The 9,757-nt window shown below is 43.0% G+C and overlaps 1 pseudogene across 1 annotated transcript in view; it reads right to left on the reverse strand.

Annotated features, from left to right (window-relative positions):
* The window catches only part of LOC116541560, a 9,987-nt pseudogene extending 2,857 nt beyond the window's left edge, over positions 1-7,130 (reverse strand). The window contains exon 1 of the transcript XR_004264861.1: positions 6,175-7,130. The product of XR_004264861.1 is annotated as a 40S ribosomal protein SA-like (transcript). The remainder of the gene's footprint in view (positions 1-6,174) is intronic.
* Positions 7,131-9,757: the final 2,627 nt, after the last annotated feature.

Consider the following 9,757-nt stretch of genomic DNA (forward strand, 5'->3'; position numbering starts at 1 on the left):
TTTTTTTTTTTTTTTTTTTTTTTTTTTTGAGACGGAGTTTCACTCATGTTACCCAGGCTGGAGTGCAATGGCGCGATCTCGGCTCACTGCAACCTCCGCCTCCCGGGTTCAGGCAATTCTCCTGCCCCAGCCTCCTGAGTAGCTGGGATTACAGGCATGCACCACCATGCCCAGCTAATTTTTTGTATTTTTAGTAGAGACGGGGTTTCACCATGTTGACCAGGATGGTCTCGATCTCTTGACCTCGTGATCCACCCGCCTCGGCCTCCCAAAGTGCTGGGATTACAGGCTTGAGCCACCGCGCCCGGCCTGAGGAGGCATCTTTTCTTAGGAGGAGCTGACCAAGCAAGGGTCTTTATGGCCAGGTTCTGTGGACAAACTTGGTCACTGTGTTCAAAGGGCTGAGGTGGCCTGGCCCCCTGTTTTATAATCTGGAGCTACCTAGTCCAATATGGCAGCCACTGGCTACATATGGCTTAAATTTAAATTAAATAAAATAGAAATTTTAGTTTTTTTATTTGCATTGGCTACATTTTAAGTGTTCAGTATCCATGTGTGGCTAACAGCTACTGAATTGGAAAGCACAGGTATAGAACAGTTCCTTGTGCACAAACTTCTATTGGACTAGAGCCAGTCCAACAGAACTAGACCAGTTCTGGTCTAGATGATTAGCAGTGATGGCATCCAATTACACTGTTCTTTTTCCCATTTGTGGCACTGAGAGGTAGGATTTCGCCACTTTGTAGTAGAATTATCACAAAGCAAAAAACATGCAAATTTCTCCCAACTGCAGTAAGAAATATATGAATTTTGTGGAAACTTTCATGTCTGTATTTTTTTTTTCCCCTTTAGAGACCAGGTCTTGCTCTGTTGCCCAAGCTGGAGTGCAGTGGCACAATCACAGATCACTTCGGGTGTTGAACTCCTGGGCTAATTTGAAATTATTTATAGGGACAGGGGTCTCACTATATTGTCCAGGCTGATCTTGAACTCCTGGCCTCAAGAGATCCTCCTGCCTTGGCCTCTCAAAGTGCTGGGATTACAGGTGTGAGCCACTGTGCCCAGCCATTTCTACTATCTTTACATATCACTTGTATAAATTATCTCCTGGGAATAAGAAGCCCTGGCCTTGCAGTAGAACATTTTTAGAAATACCAGTGATTGGGTATCAGGCCTTGCCATTTTTCCAGATGGAAGAGGGGTTTCCACATTGTGAATGACCAAGAAGTCCCCTGGCCTGGACTACAGAATATTTTCCAAGGCTCTCCTATAGTAACACAAAGGTCATTGTCTAGCCACCACAGTCTGTTTGAGTTTGTTTGCCTCAGGGGGTGACTTTCGCTTTATTGGCCTGGCCTGAGGCAAACAAACCCAAACAGACTATGATGATGATTAGACCCCCCCTGTGTTTTTTTTTTTTTTTTTTTGAGATGGAGTCTCGCTCTGTTGCCAGGCAAGAGTACAATGGCATGATCATCTTGGGTCACTGCAACCTCCACCTCCCAGGTTCAAACAATTTTCTGCCTCAGCCTCCCCAGTAGCTGGGATTACAGGTGCCCGCCATCACACTCAGCTAATTTTTGTGCTTTTAGTAGAGACAAGGTTTCACCATATTGGCCAGGCTGGTCTTGAACTCCTGACTTCGTGATCCACCTGCCTCGGCTTCCCAAAGTGCTGGGATTACAGGTATAAGCCACCGTGCCCGGCCTAGACTTGCCTTCTTATGTAGTTTCCAGTGCTCAAGGTGACACTAACCTAGATGAGTTTAAAAAGGCTTATTCTCTCAGGAGACAGAAGCAGGCAGCCTCTGGATCTGTCTCTTGCCTCAGGCTCAAACAACAAAAGTTGAGACTTAATACTTCTTGGCCCTGGCCAAACTCACATGTAACTTGTGGCCATGATCTAAAGCTTGCAGGTGGTGCAGTGGAGATGTATGGTATAGGCCAAGGGCAAGGATGTGGCTTAGGGGTCAGAAGACCTGAGTATGAATTCTGCATCTCTGTCGCTGTGCTACCCTGAGCTAGTTAATGAAACTTTTTTCATATTTGATGAAACAGAGGATAACAATCTCCAATTCTTAGGGCTGTTGTAGAGTTGTGAGGATTGAAAGAGAGAATTGCACGTATCTTCTGGCACCTAAGAGGCACTCAGGGAATAGTAGCTAATGTTACTCACACGTGTATCAGTCCAAGGTTACATCAGAAAGGACCCTCCATCAATCTCCTGGCCAGTCACCTCTGTAGTTTTGTCTCCGTTCCCCCCTCAATCACCACTTCTATGGCCATACCCTCAGCCCAGTCACTTCGATAATTACACTATCCCCCCAGCATTCTATGTCACTTTTCAATATCCTAGTTCCTCATCTCTACCCAATACATTCCTCTGAACACCTGATTCCTTGTTATTCTCCCATCCCACTGAAACCTCCAATCCATTATTTCACTGAGGAAAACAGAAGCAACCAGAAAAGAACTTCCACAAGCTCCTACCACCACATCCACCTACCTTCTGGCATTTGTGCTTAGAGATTCTGCCTTTCCTCATGCTATGATGGGCAAACTGTCTGCGCTTCTATCCAAGACTCTGCTTTGCATCCAGCCCCTCTCTCCCACTCTAGAAACTTGCTTTGCAACTGTCCTTCTCTTCTGCCTCATTAATTTCTCCCACTTTGCTGGATCATTTCCATTTCATTGACTGTACTAACATTTCTCATATTTAAAAGATTCCTCCTAGACTCCTATCCTCCTTCACCTCCTACCTTTCCCTGTCCTCCCCTTTATAGTGCCCTTCACTTGTGTTTTCTCATCCCCCTCAATTCTAAATGCTGGAGTGCCGTAGGGTTTAGACCTCAGAATTCTACTCTGTCTACACTTACTCCCAGGGTATTACATACAATACATGAATTTAAATACTTTCCACATGCTGCAAAATTTATATACTCTGCCTGGACCTCTCCTCTGAATCACAGACTCATATCCAATTGCCTACTATACTTCTCCACCTGCATATATATGAGGCATCTTAAACTTATCATATCCAAAATGAACTGTTGATTTTTAGCCCCCAAATCTGCTCCTCTCATAGTTGTCCCTGGCTCAGTAAATAGAACTCTATTCTTCCATTTGCTCCTGCTAAAAATATTGGTTTTGCCTTGATCCTTCTGTTTCTTTCATGTACATCATTGAGTCCAGCAGAAAGCAAAGGGAGAGAGTCTTGAAAGGCTATTTTGTCCAGGCCAGGGAAAAGTCCTAAGTCACCAAAGAATGCTACCCTCTAGTGACCAGAACTATACATAACCTACATGTATTCACTCTTCTTTCAACAAATATTTTACATAGATTTGGAGCATTTACCATGTTCCAGACAGCCTTCTAGGTCTTGGGGATATAATAATGAAAACAACAACAACAAAAAACCAAAACAAAACCAAAAAAGTAACATTTTGAGAAGCTTACCTTCTACTGGAAGGAGACAGAAAAGTTGTCAGATGGTTAAGGAAAAATATATCAGAAAATGACAGAAAGTGTTAGAAGGCTGCTTTTTTAGATAGGGTGGTTATGGAAGCTTCTAAGCTGACATTTAAGCACAGATATTTAAGCATTAAGCAGACGGAGCCATGCAGAGATCTGGGAATAAATTATTCAAGCGGGAGGGATATGTGCAGAGATTTTGAGGCAGAAGCATGCTTGGGGCGTGTCCCAGGAGTAGGATGAATCTCTGTAACCAGAGTGCAATGAGTGAGGTGCATAAGTGGTGGGATATGAAGTCAGGGAGGGAACTGGGGTGAGATTCATAGGCCTTGCAGCCAAAAAACGGAATTGGGATTTTTTTTTTTTTTTTCTGACAGGAAGACAGCCAGTGGAGCGTTTTGAGCAGAGGTGTATCGTGATCTGACTTTAGAGGAATCAGGTTGACTGCGGGCTGAAGAATGGACAGTAGGTGGAAACAGAGAGACCAGTTAGGGGCCTGTTCCATTTCTCTACGTATGAGAAGATGGTGCCTGAATTAGATGGTTACTGCGTAGGTGGGGTGAAGTAAAGGACTGAGATTTCTTTTGAAGGTTGACCTGACAGAGTTTGCTGAGTACATGATAGTTGCACTATGCATATTTGTGGAGTGAATGGATACAGAGAGAGCAATATTCTGGGGTGAGACAGGACTTTTTGGGCCTGGATGGAATACCTTGCCATCCACTCCCCTTTGTTTCTTTGGTGTTCGCCTGCAGGCGTCTGATGACAATACTTTGTCCCAGGTACCCTAACTCTGGGGAGGGGTGGCTCAAGATTAAACAACAGTGTATTGCCACTGGAAAATATCTACAATTCTAATCTAGTAAATTGGGTTTCCGAGTGATTTTTAATTTCCTTATCCAGTTTTGCTCAGTTTGACCATGTCTCTGATAAAGTTGAGATCCAAACCTAAAAATTAGATCCCAAACTCTGGAACATGGTGGTCCCACATGGTCCTTTCATGCTGTTGAGCCCATTCTGAGTCATCAATTGCGCTCCTTTTTGGGAGGTTTCTTCGATTTTTAGCAATACGTTATTACTCTTCAAATTTGGAATGTAAAACTTCTAATGATTTGTTAGGAACCCAGTATTTATTGCAAGAAGATTTGTAAAGTCTTTCTTTACTTTCAAGTTCCTTTCCCCAATTCCAAGGACAGCAATAATGCCTGCCAGGGCCAGGACTAGGTGAGGCATGTGAGCTGCACAGGGTGCAGCATTTAAGGAAGCACCTGAGAGTGAGTGCCTCCTTAAATGTTGTGCTCCAGGCATTTGCTCACCTCACCTTAGTCCTGGCCCTGATGCCTACAGAGAAGCATTTTGGTTTATTAACCAGGCAGCTGTAGCATGAAGAGCAGGACCAGTTCCCTACTGTTTGGCCATGACTGTGAAAACAGAAAGCTGCTCTCAGAGAAAGCAAATGGCATGGAGAAGAGCCATGTTCTGGAAAGCTCTGCCAATTTAGAAATTAAAACCAGTGGGAAAATGGGGACGAACATTGAGTCATTATGCTTCCTAATTGATTCAACAAGCCACTGGCATTCCATTTGTTGAAGCCTACCTGGAAATACTAATCCTACTTATAGCATTTCTATCTTGTTTGTAATTCCTCAGATACAGCATGAAAAAAAAGTTCATTCTCTACTATCCTCTTCTATGCCTTCTTTATATATATTACAAAAATTAACAGAACAAATAATGGCTGCAGTATAAATGCTTTGGATAATCAGGCAAGGTTTTTAAGGTTGGGTCAATAATTTCCATCTTCAAAATGAGCCCCAAACTGACTGAGTGATTCTAAATTAGCTGTTTAGTTTTTTACTCCAAACCATTGATAATGCCACTATTAATTTCAATTATTTAGAGGCAGCATTAATACATGTGAAACAAGAACAGCAATGACAGAAATAAATAAATTACTTGCTGTAGGAGAGAATGACATTTTGACTGGCACAGAGATTTTTTTTCCTTCATACACTTTGTGCTTTGACATTTCACTTGGCACAAACATTTCACAAATTCTTGACCTAATCTGATGTACTGTTGTTTAGCAATTGCTGACATGACATATTTTAACCTCAAGCTCACTGGATTCCAAATGTTACCTTTTTCTGTCAATCAGCGTTGGATGACCTCCAAAAAGCAGTCCAAAAAAAGACTATGTTCATAGGAGGTTAAGTGTGTTTGCCCAGAATGGAGAAGTAGCAGTTTGAAGTAGGGTTTAGGGTGGGGTGGGAGCAAGAGGCGCTGTCATTTAGGGCAATTATTGGGTGAAAAGAGGGCAGAAGACAGATCCCCAGGGAACCTTGACATCTTGAGAGCAGCAAACATAAAATCTCTAGGAATAAACCTAACAAGAAATAAGTTAGCCATGTATGACAAAAATCAGAAAACTCAGGGATAGAAGAGAATTAAATAATGGAGAAATTATGCTATCTTCCTAAAAGGGAAGCGCGTATTACATAAATATGTCATTTCTTCTCAAATTACGGATATAACTCGATTGTTTCTAGGCCTCACTGCCTTTGGGTATGGAAGAGGTCATGTTCATATGAATACCTAGATTTTGCTAGCTCATTAGCGTCTATTGACATCTGCTCCCTTCCAGGTCTTTTTTTTTTAGAAACTCGATGTTTATTTTCCATGAATCTTATACGTTGTTTAAGACCCCACACAAGAACAGCTTAAGACCATTCAGTGGTTGCTCCTACCCATTCAGTGGCCTGAGCAGTGGGAGCTGCAGACCAGTTTTCCGTGGCAGGCTGGGTGCTCCAGTCTTCAGTAGGGAACTGCTGGATAGGTACAGAGGGCACCTGCACGCCTTCAGGCCAGTCTGCAACCTCAGGCTGAGTAGCAGTGAACTCAGGAGCCGGAGCAGTCTATTTGCCCTGAAATTCCTCCTTGGTCACAGCCTTTCCTGCAGCAGCCTGCTGTTCTTTTTCAACCTCTTCAGGATCTCTGTAGAAGTAGAAATCAGGCATGACCTGCCACGGTGTCCATGGGAAATGGTGCCACGCATGTGCAAAACTCCCCAAGCCAGCATCCACCACATCAAACCCACTGAGTGAGCTCCCTTGTTGTTGCATGGGATGGCCATGTCCACATAGCGCAGAGGAGAATCTGTGTTACACAGAGCAATGGTAGGTAGGTTAACATAAGACGCCTCCGTGAGAGGCTGGTGGTCAGCCCTTGGGTCAGTAACCACAAGCAGCTGTGGCTCCCGGAAGGCTGCCTGGATCTGGTTGGTGAAGGCTCCAGGAGTAAAGCGGCCAGCAATTGGAGTGGCTCCAGTGGCAGCAGCAAACTTCAGTATGGCCCTCTGGCCAGTATTCCTGGAGGATATAACACTGGCATCAGCAGCGTTTTCAATGGTAACAATGGCACGAGCTGCCAGGAGAAGCTTCTCCCAGGTCCTCTTCAGATTTATGATGTAGATGCCATCACTTTTCCTTTTATAGATATACTGTTCCATCTGGAAGTCAAGGTTGGTGCCACCTAAATGGGTTCCTGCTGCCAGGAACTTAAGGACATTCTCCTCCTTCATTTGCAGGACATCAAGGACTCTGGACATTGTGAAAGTTTCCCTTTAAGTTGCGACGGGAATCCAGAACAATGCTGTATGGAGCCCTCAGCAGGTAGCCTGGAAAGCCTTCCCAGGTCTTTACTCAAGAATCAGCTGACTCACGTTGCACTCCTCCGCTCTCCTTTTTAAGAGCTATATCAATTAGAGATGATTTTAGTTGCAAGTAATAAACAACACCACCAGGAGTGGTTTGAATGATAAAGACATTTAATTGTCTCTTATATTTAGTCCAGAGGTAGGCAGTTCCAGGTGTGATACATTGGCTCACTCAACAAAATCATCAAGGACCTGGGCTCTTTCTATGTTTCCATTCTACTAACTTGGAAAAATGGCTTTTTGTCCTTAGCCTTGTAGATGCAAGTTGGAAGAACTGCAGCTCCAAGCATAATGTCTACATATTACCATGTTCAAAGCAGGAAAAGGAGCAGGGAGAAACAGGTTTTCTCACAAGGATGTGTCTTTTTATTAGACAAAATCGTATTTTTCTAGAACCTCTCCCAGCCCCAGTAGACTTCCCCCTCCAACTCACTGGCCAAAGCTGGGCCATGTTGCCCATTTCTAGACTGATAACTGGCCAAAGGGAGCTGCAACTGCCACGAATGACCAAACATGATTCAACCATGGGTGCTGCAACCATTGCTACCAGAACAAAACTGTGGTTCTGTTAGCTATGAAGAATGGGATGGAGCTGGTTGGATAGGCAACCTATAGTATTTGCCCAAAGATGCAACACCTATAGGTATTTGAGAGAGGCCTCTGTAAGACCACTGCTCTGATGGCTGCTCCAGACTTTTTTGATTTGCAAGGGACAGACACTATCCCTAGTAGTTGTTCCAAGTCCTTAGAGTGTCAAAGCTGCTTAGCTGCCTGCAGTAAAGACGGACAAAAAGTGACCTTATCAGCAAACAGCAACACTCCTTGTGACCTGTCTTGTAAAGGTGCTCATGGAAGTACCTTTCCATGGAAGGCATGGAAGCTCCTGCCTCTGGTCCCCTCTTTCATATAGACTTTGTGGTAGACCCTGCAGGTGGGCTCACTCAGCCTCAATCTTTGTCTCCCTTCTCCCACCTCCCTTCTGCAGTCTAGAAGTTAAACATCATCTGGCAGCCTTTTCAGGGAAGGGAAGTCATGTGTGTAACTGTTTTGGGCAATGCTAGATAAGCAGAAGTTTGCTAGGTGTTTCTGGAAAAACTTTTGCTTTTCTGATAAAGGCCTTAATGCCAGCATGGATCACCTTGCCCCTTAAATTTAATATGATCCTAGTCAAAGTTGCTAATAGGATTTTAAAGGGGACGACAGCAAAATTATTCTAAAGTTTATGTGGAAGAATAGACTAGTGAGAATAGCTAGAATATAAGCTTCATCAGGGCAGGGATTATATAAATGTAATTTCCAATGCTTTTAAGCTTTGAAAAGACTTCCTCATCCTGAAATCCATTACATATTTACCTTATTTTTTTTTCTGTTTTCTTTTTTTATTGTAAAAGATCCAAATGTCAAAAGTCACCATATGCAACCTTAAGAGACAAGCAACAAACTAGGAAAGTCTCCCTGTTTCAGCAAAGTGACAGAGGAGCAAGATGTTGGGGGTAGGGGTGAGAGCCAGTGTGGCTGAAGCATGGAGTCTCCTTTATACAGTCTGTTGATATATTATTATCCTCATTTTGTCAATGAGGAAATTAAGAAGTGAGATAATTTGCTCAAGATTGAGATAACCAGAGATCAAAATCCAGGTGTTTTTGGTAATAGGCCAAAGGCTGTACTCTGTGCACTATACCCCACTGCCAACCAAACTCTGAGAAAGTTTACCTTTCCAACTGAATTAGAAACAATCAGGGGAGTGGGACAGAAGAGGGAAATTTAAGAGATGTCATGGGAGTTTCGAGGGATATAAATTAAGGGGGAAAGATGGAAGTGAAAGTTATCTATAATACATAGTACCCTACTGGGTCTAGGATCATTGGGAATGAGCAGGCAGGAGGGATGGACCTCCAATTAATGTTGCCCGTGGCCTGGACTGAATTTGTGCTCACAGATTACCAAGGCAGTGTGTAGTGGAAAGTGCACAGACCTCTTCTATCCAACAGATCTTCCGTGATCCCCTTTCATCACTTACCAGCCACATGTCAAAATGAGGATAAAACAGAATCTGTAAGGAATCCACGGCCACCATCAGATTGCAATGTTCAATTCTCTTAAGGTACCCTTGCTGGCGCTTTTCCTCCAGGTGTTCTGATTGCTGCCAGGTTGCATTCCCAGAAACCAATGGCACAGTCCCAGAGCTACATAAAAAGCAGAATTTTATTTTGGTTGTAAGTATCCACCCAAACTCCATGAATTAAATACTCTATGATGTTTTTCCTGGTTGACATAGTATAAAAATTGCACGATTGAACCCACAGCTGTCCAGAGAATGTTGTTGTTGTTGTTTTTAACAGATGCATTATATTTAAAGAGGAATGGCCATTCTGAATTGACAAAGGTAAAACATAATTAAATAAAAATGATTTTATTTGCCATGGATAATTTCTATTGGTACTATTCATACGGCTGAACAATGAAATCTATGATGGAATAGTTCCATTTAAAACTAATGTTGCTCAATTTATGGCCAGCTTTTCAAAATCTTAACTTCAATCACTTTTTACTCAACACAATTATAGCCACA

Source organism: Sapajus apella, unplaced genomic scaffold, assembly GCF_009761245.1.
Source record: "Sapajus apella isolate SASKATOON/1434 unplaced genomic scaffold, GSC_monkey_1.0 scaffold4, whole genome shotgun sequence".
NCBI classification, from domain to species: domain Eukaryota; kingdom Metazoa; phylum Chordata; class Mammalia; order Primates; family Cebidae; genus Sapajus; species Sapajus apella.